Source organism: Lissotriton helveticus, chromosome 9, assembly GCF_964261635.1.
Source record: "Lissotriton helveticus chromosome 9, aLisHel1.1, whole genome shotgun sequence".
NCBI classification, from domain to species: domain Eukaryota; kingdom Metazoa; phylum Chordata; class Amphibia; order Caudata; family Salamandridae; genus Lissotriton; species Lissotriton helveticus.
The window spans coordinates 1,025,540,990-1,025,561,116 of NC_136070.1; positions in this window are offsets into that span (position 1 = coordinate 1,025,540,990).

A 20,127-nucleotide genomic window follows, 5' to 3' on the forward strand; every position below is an offset into this window, starting at 1 on the left:
AAACAACTGTGACCCTGAATGGGAATGTAAAAAGGGGTGTGTGAGAAGTCCAGGTGTGATATCTGAGTGCATGGAGAAGAATATGTGTCACCAAGGCACACACCTGGTACTCCAGCGACATGTTAGTGTTTCACAACCTCGCACTACCAGAACATTAAAGCCCGAGTTGTGCCACTCAGGGGTGGCTCCTCCATGTGGGCGGAGGAGCGTCGCCCCACTGCTTTCTCGCAGTGCGAGAAGAAGAAGGGTTTGGTCCGGGGCGGGCAGGTGGGCGGTCCTACTGTAGGGCAGGGGAGGAGTGGCTTGCCCACTCTGAGGGCGCTGACTGTGTGCTCGGCCCCAGGGCTGACCAAACCAGTCATACGCACTCTCCCTTTTCTCCAAGTAGGGTGCATTCAGCCTACATCGAAAAAATGGCCTCAGCATAGACGCCTGTGTGGTCGGCATCCCAGCCAATCACAACGCTGCCATTGTAGCGTTGTGATTGGCTGAGGTGGGGGGTGAGAGGCTGCCTCCCAGGAGCAGAGAAGCAGTGACGACGCAGAACTGGATAGGGCAGTCAAAGGTAAGTTAATTGTTTTTTAATTTATTTAAATTAAAACTCCCACCGAGTGACCTCCCCCGCGCTACCTCCCGCCCCCCCACCCGTGAGTTATGCCGGCCGCGACTGATGCCAATAAATGTATAGACACTTACATCAGGAGAGGTGTCTCTGGCTGAACCCTGAACATATAAATTGACAACAATAAATGAAATAATCATACAAACAGAGATATTGACAGCAAAAGATGTACCCCTGACTGACTATAGAAACACGAGCACTGTCAGCCTCCAGTGTTTCACACTAAGGACAGAAACATGTACACTAACAGAGAGAAGCGCGACCTTCACTGCCATCAAAAACAACATATACACAGACTGCCAGAGAACTACCCTCTCCGCCAGAGTGATGCCTCTCACTGACCATAGAATAAAAACTGTAGCAAGAGAGGTAGGTGTATTTCAATGACCACCAAAATATATGAATCTCAACTAACAGCAAAAGAGGGATGTCTTGCACTGGCAAGGGAAACAGATACATGGACAACAGAAGATGCTACGAGCAGCGGTACCTCTTACTGCTCAAAGAAGCCTGCACTCTTTCACGCAGAGAGGCTTGTCTTACTTCTGTAGAAACATTTACACTGATTGTCAGAGAGGTGCTTTCACAGACCAAAGAAACTAAAACACTCTCAGAAAAAGAGATACTTTTCACTAACCATAAAAACACTCACTGACAACAAAAGAAACCTCACGCCAACTGTGGTAACATATACACTGCTGACCTGAGAGGGGCATCTCGATGAATTAGCAAAATATACACCAGCAGCAAGAGGTGACCCACACTGACCATAATAACATATATACTCTTGGCCTGTAAGGCAGGTCTCACTGAGCATAGAAATATATACAATGCTGGCATGTACTGACCATAGAAATGTAAACAATGCTGCCATGTGAGATGCCTCTCACCGATCCAGAAATTTACAATGGCAACAAAAGGTGTCTCTCACTAAGTTGTAACGTATACACTGCCAGCCTGAGAGGTGCCTTTCATTGGCAATAGAAATCTATATACTGCTGGCCTGAGAGCTGCCTCTGGGTTATCTAAAAATATATCCTAGCAACAAGAGGTGACTCACACTGGCCATAGAAATAAATTCAATGAAAGCAAGCGAGGTGTTTTTCAGTGGCAGCTGGTGATGTTTTAAAGTGGTGAGTTGCAATACTTGCCCTGTATTTTATCCATAGGGTATAGGAAGGAAACTCGAATTGTTTGTGCAGGGTTTGGAAGGCGTGTTCTCCCCCAGAGAAATTATTTTTGCAAAAATTGGTTCTAATAATGCATCTAAAAGCACAATTTTCGATTGAATTTGCTTAAAAGCCATAGGCTCTAAAAGGGAACTATTGGAGTATTCCAGTACTTTAGTGGTGTGTCAACGTGTCTCTCGCTTTCCAGGAGTAACCCAATTATTTTTCAAAATTTGCTGTGCTGCCCCCCTCCCCCATATGTTAGGAACTACCTCTTGTGTGGCAATTTTTTTCAAAATTTGCTGTGCTGCCACCCCCACCCCCCATATGCTAAGAACTACCTCTTGTGTGCCACTGCCAGCGTTTTCTGGCAGGTACACCTTTATACCAAGAATCACATACAATATGCCAGGACAGAAATTTCGCCACTAATGCTGCCCATATCACATGGATACGCCATATGTGAAAAAATGTCTTATGTAAGTTAGAGCCACTATGTTCTAATGGGAGTCTCCCCCCCCACCACACCCTTCCCCATTGGCCATGGTTGCATGTTTGTCCTTCCTTGGGCCAAGATGTACCTCCAAGTACCTCCAATATTCCAGCAGCAGCATTATCTTTAGTATTCCAGGGCCTGCATGTTACCATTGGTGCACTGCCTTACAAGAATTACTTCCACTAGGCCAGTGCTGGCAGGTGGCCCTAGGCTTCCCAATAAGACACACATTACCTCGAGTATGCCATGATCAGTGGTTTCCTCTCAAGCACAATGCAGACAAACACACAATCTTGCTCACTGACAGTTACTCACTCCACCTCACACACTCATTCTAACTTACTCACATTCACACTCCCTTAACCTATTATTCTAACTCAAACACACTCCCACTCACTTACACAAATATGCTGATGTGCCCACAAAAACTCACTCATTGTCACTGCCTCTCACACTCTCACTTTCACTCATTGATTTTCACTTTCACTCGCTCACAAACATGGACAGAGAGAGTCACACATACTCTCATACCTTTACAATTCATCTCGCTCACACCCCCTCATTTACTCATTCTAACTCGCTCATACTCACTCACACTATCTCACTCACTTCCGCTTCCTTACTCCCTCTCACTAACTCCCTTACTACTCTTCATCGCTAATTTATTCATTCTCACTCAGACATACTTTCACACACTCTTTCACTCGCTTTCAGTTATACACACTCACTTGCTTATTCTCAGTGACTCTCACAGACTCAAACATACTCACTCATTCAACAGATTGTCATTCACTCTCACTGATTCTGATTCTGACTCACTTTCACTCAATCTCAATAATTCACACATTCAATGTCTCTCAAACAATTACTTTCTTTTACATTTATTCACTGATTCTTACAACACACATTCACAAAGACGCTTAAAACATACTCTAATTTTTTCACACTTCCTCTCTCTCTCTCTCTCTGTCACCCGTCACCCTCGCTCACTCTTTCTAACTGACACTACCTCATTCACTCTTACTCCCACATTCACTCCTGTCCCTCACTTCCTCTCCCTCTCACACTCATTCTCACTAATACTCACTTTCTGTCTCTCACACTCACTCCCAGATCCACGCACTCACTCTCACTCAGAAACACACTCTCATATTTACTCACTCATTCTTTTGCTGAATCTCACTCGCTCTCACAAACACTCTTTCACTCATTCACTCTCACATAGTCACTCTCACTCACAAATGCACAAACACTACAACTTTGGAAGTATGTATTTTATCTTACCTTGCATCTCCTGGTGACTCCTCCATAGTAGCAGCAGGACAGGAATTCAGTACTACACATTTGACACTGAAAGGCATGGTGCAAACGAGGGGACGGGTAAAGCAGCAGAGCCACAAGAAAGACCTGTCTCAAACCCTCACCCAGCTTCTGGCTTTGCTGGAACCCATGATCTAGCAGTATCTGGGATAGAGCATGATATCCACCCCTGCTGCTCTGTGTGGATTCTTGTTGGGTACAGGGATACAGCAACATGCGCCCATACAACCGACATATCCTGGACTGAAGTGGCACTGAATAATCACAGGCTCAGGGAGATTAGCACCCCTGGAAATAGTTTGATGATGTCACTGCCATGCTTGAAGAATGCTCTATCCTACTCTGCAGACATCACTGGCTGCTTGGCTGCTGGAGAGACACGTTTTGCTGCTCAAGACTACTAGTCTTGTTGACAGTCACATTCTCCTACAGGTCTGCTAGAAATTAAACCATATTCTAAAACATTTCTATCTCCAAGTATGAACATTCATGCATGGCCCTGGCATGATTTAATATTTTGGCTTTTGGAAGAGGTGAAAGAGACAGGGTGCTCAATCAACAGATCAGTTTAACAAGAGCCAAATTCCTATGAGTTGTGACTGTGACCATGGGAAGGCTCTGTGGCTACAAAGGTGTGCCAGTTGCAGGCTGAATTGAGGTTATCATATGTCAAATAACTTTAGATACCTTTCTGGTAATGTTTTACTACTGATCTGGAACCACCTGCAATATCGTATTGAATATTTAAGGCCACACTTACAATGATAGGGGCAAAACTACATGTTCCATATTGCAATATGCTTTGGGAAAAAGCCAGGACTGGCTCACGTTATGTAGACCAACTTGAAAATAATGGGTATTTGTAACTTCTCCAAAAACTATGCAAACATATTACAGGTAAACATATTTAACTCTAGCCAGAAAATTATTTAGTTATCTAATCCCCACTAGACAGGTTGGATAGCTAATTTGTAAGGGTTCACAGCAGTGTAGAAGCATTGCAAGCAGATAGGTTTTCAGCCTCTGCGATTTAACCAATCTGTTCTCACTCTTTAAAGAAAATGTGCCTTTAAGGACAGATATAATAAATATTGACCACAAAATACAGGTTGTAATTTGTGACTAATGTTGTGTTTTGCGAACCCACCTATGTACTTATAGGTCAGATCGCAAACCGAATCATAGTTGGTCACCACTCAACCTACCTTATGAATATGAATGAGATAGTTTGCAAATGACATCCCCTAATGATTCGCTGCCATCACAGGGGATGGTGTCCTGCTGGGGTCGGCAAACCACCATATTTAAAAAAAAAAGGAAAACAGGCTGCATTTAAAAAAAATTGTCAGGGGTTAATTGAATTTTGAGTAGTCAGTAAAATATTAATGTTTTGTGACTGGATTTCCGTCACAAAACATGAATACATCCCATTCCAAATCTCCACTTGGTAGGGATGCAAATGCCTACCAAACACCAAATTGGTAAATAGTCACAATCCGGAAAAGGCGATTCAGTAAGGTGTCACTGATGCACAATTTTTGTTTGGTACATAGCAAAAGGCTATTTTTCGGTAAACAAATGGCCTGATTTTGTCATTCGCATCCTTTGCAACCACAAAAAGCCTTAGTACATCCGGCTCTTAGTTTGTTGTAGTGTGTTGAGTTTTGCATGTTATAATGTATATTGACATGCTGCATTCTAAGGATGTTAATATATTGATACTTCTCAGTGCCATATAATTGCCTTTGACACCACTTCTGGTGATGTCAGTTCTGGTGATTTCACCAAGATCAAAGGTATAGCTCAGTCTCCACACAGCAAACCGCCCCCCCCCTGGAAATTTGAAAGCTGGCTTTCTGCTCTGCTACCTGAGATTTGTGCAGTATATCTGCTAAATAAAATTGATTTTGCTTGTATGAGGTGTCTGCAGTTCAATTACACCACTTAAGTATTCATAATCCAGACAACGAAATACAGAGTGTGTTTTCTTGAACAGCACTTGTGCTGCTTTCAGTCTTCTTTCTCCCCCTGTCATCAGGAGGCTGGAAGGGCTGACCAGTGGTCTGGCAGTGTTCCTGAAAAAACGTAAGCTGTGTTTTCATGAATACTGCTTAATAAAATAAAGAGCAGTGTGGGCAGAGGTATGGTCAGTGTGTGGCAGTTGGCAGGGTTGAGCCCTGACTCCCCTGCTGATGAGCCCACTATAAAAACAAACATGCAGATTGAAAGAATGGCCAATCCAAATGATGTAGTGGCATTGTTTAATAAATAACATCTGCCGTATAATAGAACAGAATGACTCAAGGGGTTTTAAGGTTTACTGTCATTACTGGTCTGCATGGACATTTGAGGAAGGTGGGGGTTCAATAAAATATTTCATGGGTGCCATATATTTTACTTTAACTGTAAGTGTGAAGCCTGCTTAAGGAACTGATTGTCTGCTAACTAGAGATTACTGCAAGAAAAGGGTGAGATGGAGAAACCCTTTACACGCATTCCCCTCCAGTGGGATGCAGTTCCATGCTGTGTGATCACCGCTGTGACCAGGAGTCCAACCCTCCCTCCCCCTGCCCGTGTTCACAGGTGATGGAGAGAGAAAACGATGGGAGCTGGCAGCTGCATAATTCAAAACAAAGAAGCAATCAGAATCATATGAGGGATCCCGCATCCAATACAGGAGCCCAGCTCCCAGGGCGGCTGCTTATTTATAGCTATCAGAAACTGACAAGGGGTGCAAAACGTGACTGGCAGGAGCCAAGAGGGGGCCCACGTCTGACAGGAGGTGCCCTTAGCATGCCTGGCACGTCCAGGGTTCCAGCCGTATGGAATACGACTGGGCATCATAGGGTTGAACGGCCTTGGTGCTGTTTTCAAGTGCCAACCTGGCCGTCGTCACTCTGGCAGACCCTGGATGTGCTCTTGTGCGGGAAACTGTGTGAGCGGGGCCTGCCCAGGATCACACTGAGGGCCTCATTTATGAGGCTTTGGCTTTGGGAGCGCAGCAAACTGTGCTGACCTATGTTTAAAGTTAAAGGGCAGGAAGGCACCCTTTGAATGTACATTCCTGTCCTTTCCCCTTGCTCTGATACCATTCCAGCAATGCAGGCACCCTTGCACCATGGTGCAACAGTGCGTGTGTTGTCAGCAATATAGTTTTTGTACAAGAAGGGGTACCTTTTTCTCTTTTTATATGTGTAGCAGAATGCAGCACACATGGAAAAAAGGAAAAGAATTAAAGTTATTTCTCCTTGTTGCGTCTCCCGAGGCGTAGGGTTTTGGTACATCTCTAGGTTTATATGGTTAGTAAATCTGGTGAAGTGTCAAAATCCATGTGTGGTGCATGGGAACACTCACCGCAATGCCCATTGAACACCTTCCTAGTGCAGAGTAAGGCAATGCAGCGATTTGTGCTGCTTTGCCTTACTCCATGTCTATGAGGCCATTCAAAGGCACCCAAAGTGACGCTTTGTGACCTCTTAACCCCTTCCCTGTGGGGCATACTCCCCAGCTGTGCTGGGGGGAGGGGGGACGCGCACAGCGCCCCCATGGTCATGACGAGGTCAGCTCATCATGAGGCACAGTGCTCGTGTGCTCATGACGAGCTGAGCTCGTCATGACCACACCCGTTTGTGTGGAACGCTCGCACAGCAGGGGAATTAGCCCAGCATGCAAGCTTTCCAATGGTCATGACGAGCTCAGCTTGTCATGAGCACACGAGTACCGTGGCTCATGATGAGCTGACCTCGTCATGAGCATGCAAGGTGTTAAACAGTAATTTGTGGATGGCGCTTTTGGAGCAGCTCAAAAAGTGACGCTACAGCAGCGCAAGTGGCTCATAAATATGCCCCTGAGTGTCCGTTATAAGGTGAATCTTGTCACATGAATGAGTTCATACATTACAGGCATCAACCATGCTAGATAGTCAGCTGGGATTGTTCATGGCGGCTACAAACTGTATAACACCCATGTCAGATACAAAGCAGGCACCAGCTATACTCGATACAACCACACTATATGCAGAGTGGCCATTAAGCATAATGTATACACAATTATTTCTTAGAGGTTATGAGAATCCTACTAAAGAAAAACAAGGCGTTTCTTTATCATATAGTGTATGAACTGCAATAACTTGACCTATTACGGATGCCATCCTGCTTAGGAGAATCAAGATAAGAACTCCACAGTAGAGTAGCGGAGAGAATCTAAAATCAATTGACAATCAGCATACAAAGCTTATGTTGCACAGTGCCTGCATTCCACTTGACTGACTAATAGTGGGCATGAATATAAATAGTTCACTTAACCTCATCACTGCGGCGCGAATTCTGCCGCAGTGCTGAACATTCCGATCGCGGGCGTGGTCATGACGGCTCCCGGCCATCATCAGCACACGCCCATCGTGACTCATGACGGCCGGGAGCCGTCATAAGCATGAAAGAGGATAAATCAAGTAGAGTAAATGTTCACTATTCATACTCGGCTCTTTGTGAGTGTTACACAACCATGTTTCGACGAGCGCTGGCCAGATACGAGAATTAGATTGGTCTCGATTGAGTTTACCATGGAGGCATTTGCGCTCCTAACAATTCATACTGAATGCATGCAAACCACCAACAATGGTGAGTAAACAGTGCATGTGAAAAATACTGGCGACTCCACATTACATACAAAGTTTCATGACTAGAATGCTACAATGTGGGGGGAATCTATTTTACAATCATAAAATCGTTTAAATGTTTTTGTATCAATGTAAAAATAGTTTTATTTATCTAAAATTCATCAATTATAAACAATCATCTTCTATGCATTATATGCGATTTTGTAAAACTTTTTGCAACTTACAAAATCTAAAAAGTTTCATTTCTTTCTATTATCAAGGGACAGCCAACACATGTTCCGTGGATAAGAGTCCTGTAGCGTAATTATGTGAAATAACAGCAAAATTATGTGAGATTATGCACACTCATATGAGGAGCATAACCTAGGGCATATTATCAACGAATGTATGACGTTACAATGCATGCTTTTACCACGCATGCTGTTACAATGCAGTTTTTACAACGCATACCATTACAACGCATAGCGCTTTGGGGTGCTGGATAGTGAATAGTTTAATTTACTATTCCAACTCCAGTCCCCGTGGACACTAGGGAAGGTGTTGGATAGTAAATGAAATCTATTCCCTATCCTAGAGCGCCCCCCAGCGCAATGCGTTGTAATGGTTTTCGTTGTAAAACCTGCGTTGTAATAGCACTGCGTGGTAAAAGTTGCGTTGTGAAGGATGTTTCCCTATTATCAACAACTAGCGATATTTATCGCTAAATGAGCTTAGCAGTATTTTTTTTATCGCCGCGCATCGCCGGATTTGATCGCAGAGATAATGTGCTATTAGCAACGTTTATCTCAAATGGGATAAAATATCCGGCTATAGTGGCTCAATGCGTGAATATCGCTGGAAATCCAGTGATATTCAGGCATTAAAGCCAATAGGGTCTTAACCTGAATATCAAACACCCATTGGATATACAGGTCAAGAAGTGGTCCGAGCAAGCGTTAGTTTTTGAGGATATTTGCGCTTAGCGCAAACTTTTTTATCGCTGTGCCTGCATTGAAAATAGGCAATAGCGATGTTAGCGACTGCTTTCAGTCGCTAACAGGTTGGGTACGCCCACTTTGCATGTCATTAGCGATAAATATCGCTGACATGCAAAGCGGGCCCCAAACCGCTCGCTACCACGTACAAACTGTCGCTAACTGCTGTTAGCGACAGCTTGCTCATAGGGCAATGAAATTATCGCCACTTTAGCGGGAAAAAGTCCGGCTAAAGCTGCGATAGGGCCCTTGATAATATGCCCCTCGTATTTCTCGCAATCATCTTCTATGCATTATATGCAATTTTGTAAAACTTTTTGCAACTTACAAAATCTGAAAAGTTTAATTTCTTTCTACTGTCAAGGGACAGCCAACACATGTTCCGTGGATATGAGTCCTGTAGCGTAATTATGTGAAATAACAGCAAAATTATGTTGGATTATGCACACTCATATGAGGAGCATAACCTAGGGCATATTATCAACGAATGTATGACGTTACAATGCATGCTTTTACCATGCATGCTGTTACAACGCAGTTTTTACAACGCATGCCATTACAACACATAGCGCTTTGGGGTGCTGGATAGTGAATAGTTTAATTTACTATTCCAACTCCAGTCCCCGTGGACACTAGGGAAGGTGTTGGATAGTAAATGAAATCTATTCCCTATCCTAGAGCGCCCCCCAGCGCAATGCGTTGTAATGGTTTTCGTTGTAAAACACCCATTGGATATACAGGTCAAGAAGTGGTCCGAGCAAGAGTTAGTTTTTGAGGATATTTGCGCTTAGCGCAAACTTTTTTATCGCTGTGCCTGCGTTGAAAATAGGCAATAGCGATGTTAGCGACTGCTTTCAGTCGCTAACAGGTTGGGTACGCCCACTTTGCATGTCATTAGCGATAAATATCGCTGACATGCAAAGCGGGCCCCAAACCCCTCGCTACCACCTACAAACTGTCGCTGACTGCTGTTAGCGACAGCTTGCTAATAGGGCTATTTTCTTTTTTGAACTAGGGGATGCATTTTGAGCTACGAAAGTAGCACTAAAAACAATAGAACATGAATATCACCAGCCAGCAGCCAATCGCTCACTATGGGCATATTATCAACAACTAGCGATATTTATCGCTAAATGAGCTTAGCGATATTTGTTTTATCGACGGGCATCACCGGATTTTATCGCAGAGATAACGTGCTATTAGCAACGTTTATCTCAAATGCGATAAAACATCCGACGATAGCGGCTCAATGTGTGAATATCGCCGGAAATCCAGCGATATTCAGGCATTAACGCCAACAGGGTCTTAACCTGAATATCCAACTCCCAGTGGATATACAGGTTAAGAATTGGTCCGAGCAGGCGTTAGTTTTTGGCGATATTCGCGCTTAGCGCAAACTTTTTTATCGATGTGCCTGCGTTGATAATAGGCAATAGCGATGTTAGCGACTGCTTTCAGTCGCTAACAGGTTGGATAAGCCCACTTTGCATGTCATTAGCGATAAATATCGCTGACATGCAAAGCGGGCCCCAAACCGCTCGCTATCGCCTACAAACTGTCGCTAACTGCTATTAGCGACAGCTTGCTAATAGGGCGATGAAATTATTGCCACTTTAGCGGGAAAAAGTCCTGCTAAAGCGGCGATAGTGCCCTTGATAATATGCCCCTCGTATTTCTCGCTATTTTCTTTTTTGAACTAGGGGATGCATTTTGCTCTACGAAAGTAGCACTAAAAACAATAGAACATGAATATCACCAGCCAGCAGCCAATCGCTCACTAAGGGGCATATTATCAACAACTAGCGATATTTATCGCTAAATGAGCTTAGCGATATTTTTTTATCGACGCGCATCACCGGATTTTATCGCAGAGTTAACGTACTATTAGCACCGTTTATCTCAAATGCGATAAAATATCTGGCGATAGCGGCTCAATGCGTGAATATCGCTGGAAATCCAGCAATATTCAGGCATTATCGCCAATAGGGTCTTAACCTGAATATCCAACTCCCATTGGATATACAGGTTAAAAAGTGGACTGAGCAGGCGATATTCGCACTTAGCGCAAATATTTTTATCGCTGTGCCTGCGTTGATAATAGGTGATAGCGATGTTAGTGACTGCTTTCAGTCGCTAACAGGTTGGGTACGCCCACTTTCCATGTCATTAGCGATAAATATCGCTGACATGCAAAGCGGGCCCCAAACCGCTCACTATCGCCTACAAACTGTCGCTAACTGCTGTTAGCGACAGCTTGCTAATAGGGCGATGAAATTACCGCCCCTTAATGGGAAAAAGTCCTGCTAAAGTGGCGATAAGGGCCTTGATAATATGCCCCTAAATTTGTTGTTTCTGTGTGCCTGCTGTAGAATTTTTATGACAAATTACTCATAATTATGCAAAAGGCAACAATTGCAAGATTTTCAGTAATTTTGCATCAAAAGAATAATGCAAAATTACTCCAATTACTTTGGCGTGATTAAAATTTCCCTCAGGTTTAATTTTAATTCCACGAGGGGAAACATCCTTTACAACAAAACTTTTTCCACGCAGTACCTTTACAACGCAGGAAATACAACGCAAGTCGTTACAACGACTTGCGCTGGAGGGCGCTGTAAGATAGGGAATAGTTTAATTTACTATCCAAAACTTTCCCTACTATCCAGGGGACTGGAGTTGGAATAGTAAATTAAACTATTCACTATCCAGCGCCCCCCAACGCAAGTCGTTGTAACGACTTGCGTTGTAAAACCTGCGTTGTAAAGGCATGCGTGGAAAAAGCATGCGTTGTAATGACATACATCCTTCCACGAGGGCTTATGCTCATTTTAACAACTTCTTTCCAACAGGTTGCACTGTTTTCACACTAGGCATTAACATTTTCATGTGCCTTCAATCTCTATTTTCAAGCATCTTCAATTTCTTGTTAATTTAGGGGCATATTATCAAGGGCCTTATCGCCGCTTTAGCGGGACTTTTTCTTGATAAAGCGACGATAATTTCATCGCCCTATTAGCAAGCTGTCGCTAACAGAAGTTAGCGACAGTTTGTAGGCGATAGCGAGCGGTTTGGCGCCCGCTTTGCATGTCAGCGATATTTATCACTAATGACATGCAAAGTGGGCGTACCCAACCTGTTAGTGACTGAAAGCAATCGCTAACATCGCTATCGCCTATTATCAACGCAGGCACAGCGAGAAAAAAAATTCGCGCTAAGCGCGAATATCGCCATAAACTAACGCCTGCTCAGATCACTTCTTAACCTGTATATCCAATGGGAGTTGGATATTCAGGTTAAGACCCTATTGGCGGTAATGCCTGAATATCGCTGGATTTCCAGTGATATCCTCGCATTGAGCCGCTATCGCCAGATATTTTATCACATTTGAGATAAACGTTGCTAATAGCACGTTATCTCTGCGATAAAATCCGGCGATAAAAAAAATATCGCTAAGCTCATTTAGCGATAAATATCGCTAGTTGTTGATAATATGCCCCTTAGCTACTAGTCTCGATAATATATTTAAAGTGTTTTCAAAGTTCCAGTTACTATATACCCAGCATAAGCCAATATCTGCACACTGCAACATTCAATTTCCTTCAAACAAACAGCAAGGCAAAGACCTTTTTTGGTTTGTGTGTTTCATGCGTGAGCTTGAAGAATTGTTTTAATTAAAAAAATGTTTTAATAGTTTTAACTTTTTTAATATTGCTGTTACATTTCTAAAAGTTTGAAAAATATTTTATTTTTTCAATTTAAGGATAATTTAATGAGGATTTTAAGTTAAATAAATAATAATTCTAATTTCTTTTAAAAATTAGTTTCTTAAATAACATTTCTTGGGTACTCTATTACTGTGATTTAGTGAATCTGACCGCCCAAAATGTATACACTTTCCCTAATGTTTCTTAGATAGGAGTTAGAGTAGTAAATTGATAGCCCCCTCCCTTCACAATGTATGCAAGCCCCCAAACACATGGTGGACTGAAGGTGGAATAGTAAATCTGACTTTCCTCAATATATATACTTTACCCAATGTTTGCTAGAATGTAGTTAGACTAGTACATCTTACCTGTGTCAGTGTATGCCCTTTCCCCAACGTTTGTTGAACTGGAGTTGAACTGGAGTTAAAATAGTAATCTGGCCCAACTAATATGTACACTTCCCTCAATGTTTGTTAAACTATAGTTAGTACAGTAAAGCCGCCTTTCACCCATACCATTTCACACATTTGCACTTTTCCCGATGTTTCATAGATTGGCGTTGGAATAGTAAATCTGCCCACCATCCTCCAAAGTTGGTGAGATTCTAGTTAGAGTAGCGTATGTTGTTTTTCATTTGTTCATATTTTCGTTTAAGCATTTAGATTGGCCTTAGCTTGTTGTGCTCAATTTTGTTATAAGATATTTTGAGGGTGTATAATTTCAAAGTATATATTTTTTTCATTTTTTCATTTTCTAAATTATTAGTATCATTATTTCCTATGTTAATTATGTGATTTAGTATTCAACAAATATTAAGTTTAGTTACATATTTGTAAAAATAGTTTTTAATGGTCTAGCCTGTTTTAAATGTTTTTAGAAATGTAAGTAATTATAAATGCTTGAATGGTGCTTTAATATTCAATATAATTTAATACAATTATATTTATTAATTTACAAATCATTTGTATTTGTATAATAAAGGAAATGTAATTTATAATAAAAAATTACATTTCTTTTAAAAACATTATTTTAAATTACATAGATTTTTAAGAATTATTTAATTTTTAAAGATCGAATTAAAAGAATTGTAAAAGTTAGTTAATTATTGTTTATATTTTTTACCTTATTTCATTTTTTAATGTATTGTAGTAAAAAAACAAATTCAAGCTTTTATTTAATTGCAACAATGTTAATTACATTTAAATACATATACTTACCAATGGAATGTCGATATTTTGGTCCACAATGTTTTTGTAGTTGATATTTTGGTACTAAACTTTATCTGTATTGTGAGATATTGGGTTGTTGGTTGACTTGGGTGTGAGCCCCAGTCAAGCAACTGCCACACAATCCCTGGCAGGGTGAATCCTAAAAAGTCACTAAATTAAATTGTGTTTAACCCTGGGTAGCTTAGCACAAATAGCAGTCAGGCTTATGTTAGAGGCAATATGGAAAGTATTTATGCAGCACACAAACAGCAATAAAGTGAAAACACAACACAAGAAAATTCCCACACTAATTTACAAAAATAGAGTATATTTTGATTACATATTTGACACCAAAATAAAAAATCCATGCAGTAGAACCCGACCTATGAAATTTTAATGTTGTTAGTAAAGTCTAGCACCTAAAAGATCAAAGAGCCAACTGCGGACATCTAGTCACACAAGACATGGTCAAATTTGACAAATATGACTGACCACAATGGAGTGACTGACCACAATAGAGTGCTTGCCAGATACAAGTCGATTGAGCCCGGTTTGAGTTTACCTTTGGACTTTGAAGAAGTTCTAGTGAAAATGTTCTGAGAAAGTAAAGTTCAGGGGGGGAAATCCTGCAGGCAGTGTCCGAGAAGGGAACGTTGTAATCAGGGAACCGCTGGACGGAATTGAAATAAAGATTTCTATGTTCCGATATAGTAACTTTTATGGAAGTCAAAAATTTCCAGCGGGACAAGTCAGGAGGCTGTAGCCGACGAACGTTCCAGGAGGCCGGATAAACCTCTGGCCAAGGACTGCTGAACAGAATTTGCTGCTGGTAAAAAGAACGTAGCAGGAGCAGCTGTGAAGTCAGGCTGATGGCAATGCACCCTCGGTGGATAGACAAGCAGGTGGGTACCAGTCGTCCTTCGGTTCTCCGAGCAGGTTTTAGCCAAAACGTTAGTCCCAATTTTTGGATTATAAATATAAGAGCACCTTTTGCACCACCACTAAGGGTCCAGGACATGAGGGGCACCACTTCGAGGGTTAGGACTCACTCAGGGTGCGTCAAGGTGTGGATTCAAGATGGTGGGAGCCTGTTATTTCCCTGTGGCTCTGAACACAAGGCCAGAAAACTGTCCCTTGGGGGTCACTCTGGTAGTCCTGGGTTCAGGTGAAGAAGGGCTCAAGCTGCAGGGCACAACTCTGATGGGTCACGGGAGGTTCCAGGCTGCAAAGCAGTCCTTCCAGGGTCAGCAAAACAGTATCATGGAGTACACAGCAAGCCACAGTAGCAGGGAGTCCTCTAAGAGTCCTTCTGCAGGTCCGGAAAGTGAGCTGTAGAGTTGGTTTGAGGATCCTATTTTTATACCTGGTATCTTCTTTGAAGTCAGGAGAAGTCTCTAGAGGTTTCTCTTTTAAGTGCTTCCTTGCCCTGGCTTCAAACCGGCCGCAGTTACATTGAAATGGCGACAAGCCCTTTTGTGTGAAGGCAGAGCACAGCCTATTCAGTTGGAAGTGTGACTGTGCCCAGTTCTTTCCCCCATCCTGCCAGCAGATGAGCCTTTAGGCACACCTAATGAATATATTGAAAAAGATATTAAAAAAAAATACTAATTAACATGCTTCTCCACTATTTTAGATAGTAGCGGTAGTAAAGAGATAGGCCTGTAGTTAGACTGGACACTCAAGTTCGCAGATGGTTTCTTCAACAGAGGCAGGATTTTCGCTTGTTTCGAGGAGCAGATACATTAGCTGTCACTTGCAATAAGCACCTTGTTTGCCAGAGGATTGATGGTGTTCGCCCCTAAGGCTAATGGTTTGGCAGGGCACCAGTCTGATGGAGAACCTGATTTAAGGTTGCTTAAGGCTATCAAAAATCTCTCCAAAAAAATATGTTCGAAGTTGGAGAGAGTTGTATTAGTTGAATAGACAGTGCTGGCCTGCATACTGTCCAGCAGATCTTCATCTAGCCAAAAATCAGAGGACAGACTCGCTTGAATAATCAAGATCTGGTTGTAAAAATAGGTTGCCAGCTTTTCACACCAGTGCACTGAGGGATGGTGGGAATCAGCATAAGCTGCTGGACATATAAAGTTTTTAATAACTGTAAAGATTTCACTAGATGTGTTCCCTGCTCTTTCAATCTAATCCTCTAAATACCATTATGATTTTTTTTTTAGAGCTGACTTTTATATGTTCTTATCATTAATGTTGTGCTCTTTTCTCCATTGTCTTTCTAAGGCTTTGCACCTTTTCTTTGCTACCTTGGGGCTGTCAGAGAACCAAGGACTTGACGATTTTTCTCTACTCGCTCTTTGTGGAAGTTTATCAATAGAGTCTCGAACCAGTTGTTATTGAGCATAACATCCTCGATAGAACCTGAAAGAGAAAGGGTGTTTCCTTCCAGGGAGCGTATTAATTCCTCAGGCTTACCTTTGTGAAATGTGTTTGAGTATGTCAGATTCTTCTCTTTGACTTTGACTCTTTTACCCTGCAAGAGCGCTCTTAGTTCCACACCTTCCACACCTGTTGCACAACGGATATATCTGACTTTCTGAGTCCAATGCAGATGGGCACTTCGGACAGGTGGTACCAGCTCAGGGACGTCTCCTGTTGACTACCACAGTGTGCATGCAGGATTTTCCCAGACCAGTGCACAATGATTGTCAGTCCAATTGAAAAAAATGGTCTTCCTGGTCAGTTCAGTGTTACAAGAGACCAAAAGCCCAGCTGCTTAAAAGGACCTGTGATAGCTTCCCGAGGTCTGTGCTGCTGCAAGACAGGAGGCTGGCAGCTGTTGTGGGACACGAAAAATCATCTATCATCTTCTAGGGGTGGGTGGTTAACTCCGCTCCCCAGACGGAGTTTGCAGAATTTTGAGACTCCCGCTCTGCCCAGAGAGCAGAGTTCAGCAAAAAACTCAGATTCTACCTGTAGCGGAATTTGCCCCACTGCCCACATCATTAGTCAGAGAAAGCTCTGATTAACTGATTTCCGAAAAGGAGGTGGGGCTACCAGAAAGTTCATGGCTCAGAGAAACTTTACTGGGCATGCGCGATTGCAGTTGATACCTCCCCCTCCTTTGCGCCCCCAACCTCCTGCGGTGTCTGCCATGGGAGCCGCCATCTTGGGAGAAGCAGAGAGAGTGGCCGAAAAGAAACTGCATGACGGCCCAGGTCTCTGCTCTGGCTACAAGCCTAGCAGAGCGCAGTTCACAGGAGGAGGACGAGTGGATCTGCAGGGGAAGAGGCTTATGCAGGAGCTGTTTGCATTCAATAAGATGAGTGTTGCATTGTAAACTGCTGCCACAATTAACATAGCTTTATTGCAGTACAGTTGTATTCCAGACCCAGTACTTTCTCAGTCGCTGCTGTTCAAGTCTATGACTGCTTTAGGTGGCACCTTTCAGTTAGCCCTATGGACGGTGCAGCTTTTGCCATGTAGCCTTTTCCAGGGAAGCATCATTTGTGAGTAGCTGCATCCAGTGTTGCCTTATTATAGTGCTGCATGGATCCTAGTTGACTTATCTCAGCACTGCCTCGCCTTTGTGCTTACTCTTCAAGTGCAGCCTTGTTGGGTCAACCAGATTTTATTTCGGACTAGCGCTTCTTTTGGGTATTACAAAAAGGTTTCTTTCCAATGTTGTCTTTTTAGAGTGTTAGTTTTCTAAGTGCTGGTACACAATTTTAACGCTGCCTTATTCCAGTTTGGCCTCAGTGCGTGCAGTATTACTGAATACTGTCTCGTTCCGTTTCACTCTTCCTCCAGTGCTGCCTCTCTTTGGTGCAGCCTGCCTTGCTCATTGTTGCTGTTTCTTACAACAGCATGCCTTTCCTAGTACAGTCTCATTCCAGTGCTCACGTGTTCTAGGGTAAGCTTCATCAGTGCTGCATTATTCCAGAAAAGCTGTATTTCGGTGAAGCCTCATTCCAGTGCTGTACCACTCAGCACTATAGCCTTCTATTGCTGACTCATTCCAGTGCATTATAAATTAGGAGTGGGCGAGTGGAGCAACTCCACCCGCTCGCGGAACTCCATGGAATTCGACTGAGTTTTAATGCAACTCCGCGGAATTCCGAGTAGTGCAAATCATCGAGCTCCACCCACCTCCACGTCTTCCCTGCCTGGAACCCAGGGGAACCTCCTACATACAACGGTCTATGCTGAACCCCCTTTGTTCTCTGCCAAGGTCACCCTAATTGACTCAGCAAGATCTCAAGATGTACCTATGTCTAATCTCTTGACCTGCGTACTCAAGAAAAGTAAATAGGTGATTCTCTTCTGAGTTTACTACCACATACTGCATGGTTGTCACTGGGATCAATGGTCACTGAGATAGAGTGCTTGGAAATTTAAATCTGTTGTAGCTTTACTCAGCCGCGGCCCGTGGAGGGAGTTACGGTGGGGCAGGAAGGCGGGGAGGGGCAGGGTGGGGGGTGCTAAAAACCGGAATATGGATAATTGCAGGTAAGTAAACAATTTAATTAATAAAACGAATTTCGTAGCGCGCGCTGCATCGCAAGGCTTTGATGGTCTATTTTCTGTTGGTCATTTCAGTTTTTGGGTGTCAAAGTGGTACTTCTGGGATGAAACCTTTGCCCAGATAGTACTAATTCTAAAAATACCAAAATAATGAGGTACTACTACTGCTGCATTACACAACATAATTTGCTTTTTACCGCTGCATAATTTAGTCAACCTTGACACCACGTAATTTAGTATTTTACTGGCACATAATTCTAGTGGCCCTGCCCTTAACCCGTGCCCTTAGTGCGCATCTCATCCATTTCTGGGGTGACCTAGCTTACATTTTGGGCATACACCGACTCTTCAGTGGTGCCTGGGGTCCGAAGTGGTATCTGGATGGGGAGACGAAAGAGTTACTCTCACCGTTTATTTCCTTCTGCGGTACTGTAAAATTAGCGGTGTACAGTGCTTGGTTTATCGGATGCTAATTTAAGTGTTGCATATTAATTTGTGTCTATTTTCAATTGTAGGTTTTTTTTCCTTTGTAATGTTTTGCTGACGTTTCTATATGGTACTCTTTCATATCTCCTCTGCTGCCAGCTTAAGTGCTAGACTCCTCCCTTGAGGGGCGTGCCCATCCTGTGCCTTGGTGCTTTGCTCCTTGGAACCAATGAGATTCCTGCAAGAATCTCCGGTGCCTACAGTATGAAGTGGTGCGAATGTGTCTCTACAATTAACTATTAATGCATTGGTTAGTTCTAGAAGAGAGAAGGCGAAGTACGTCTATGGAGGAAATGCTTGAGAACAAGCTCAAAAAACAAACTGGAAAAACGTACGTACAAATACTTACAAATATGTAAGCCAATAAAACGGTATTACACGGTGAAAAAATAGACATAAAACGAAATGTGCACTGAAACAGCCATTTCTATAATGTAGGGGGAAAACATTAATCCCGCCGCTCACAACGCATTTTGACAAGAGACAGCGTGTGCCCATTGGGAATAATTACTGAACTGAGTCATTGCTGGGGTCACAAGGTCATTCGGGCTACTGGATCAGTGCTTAATTTGAGCCTGTGGTTTCCGGTGCTTGGCACCAGCACTTAACTGTCAGCACCAGTACCTATGACAGTCTGCCACAAGGTGGTGCTATTTTTTAATTAAAAGATTAGCACAACTACTGTTGTTTATGAATTCAATATACATTAAGAATGAGTAATACCTGCTGCCAAAGCCAATCTTTTAACTGTGGGGTCCTGTAATTGTCAGCATTGTAACACCTGTAGGAGTGTGACTTATTAGTTTTGCTGCTACTGTAATTGACAGCAGCAATGGGCAGTGTAAGCAGAAGTGGCCTGCTGAATAGAGCCCTGGCACTTTTTTAAAAACAAATTAAGCACTGTACTGTACGTCAATGTATTCTCAATGCTTGATGACCCGCGGCAGGACTCTTCCAATCCATGCTCTGACCTTGATACAAGATGTGGAACTGTTTCGTGAGTTGTCTTTGGGACCCGCTGTGTTCTAACTTCTATCTATGCACACCTTCTCTG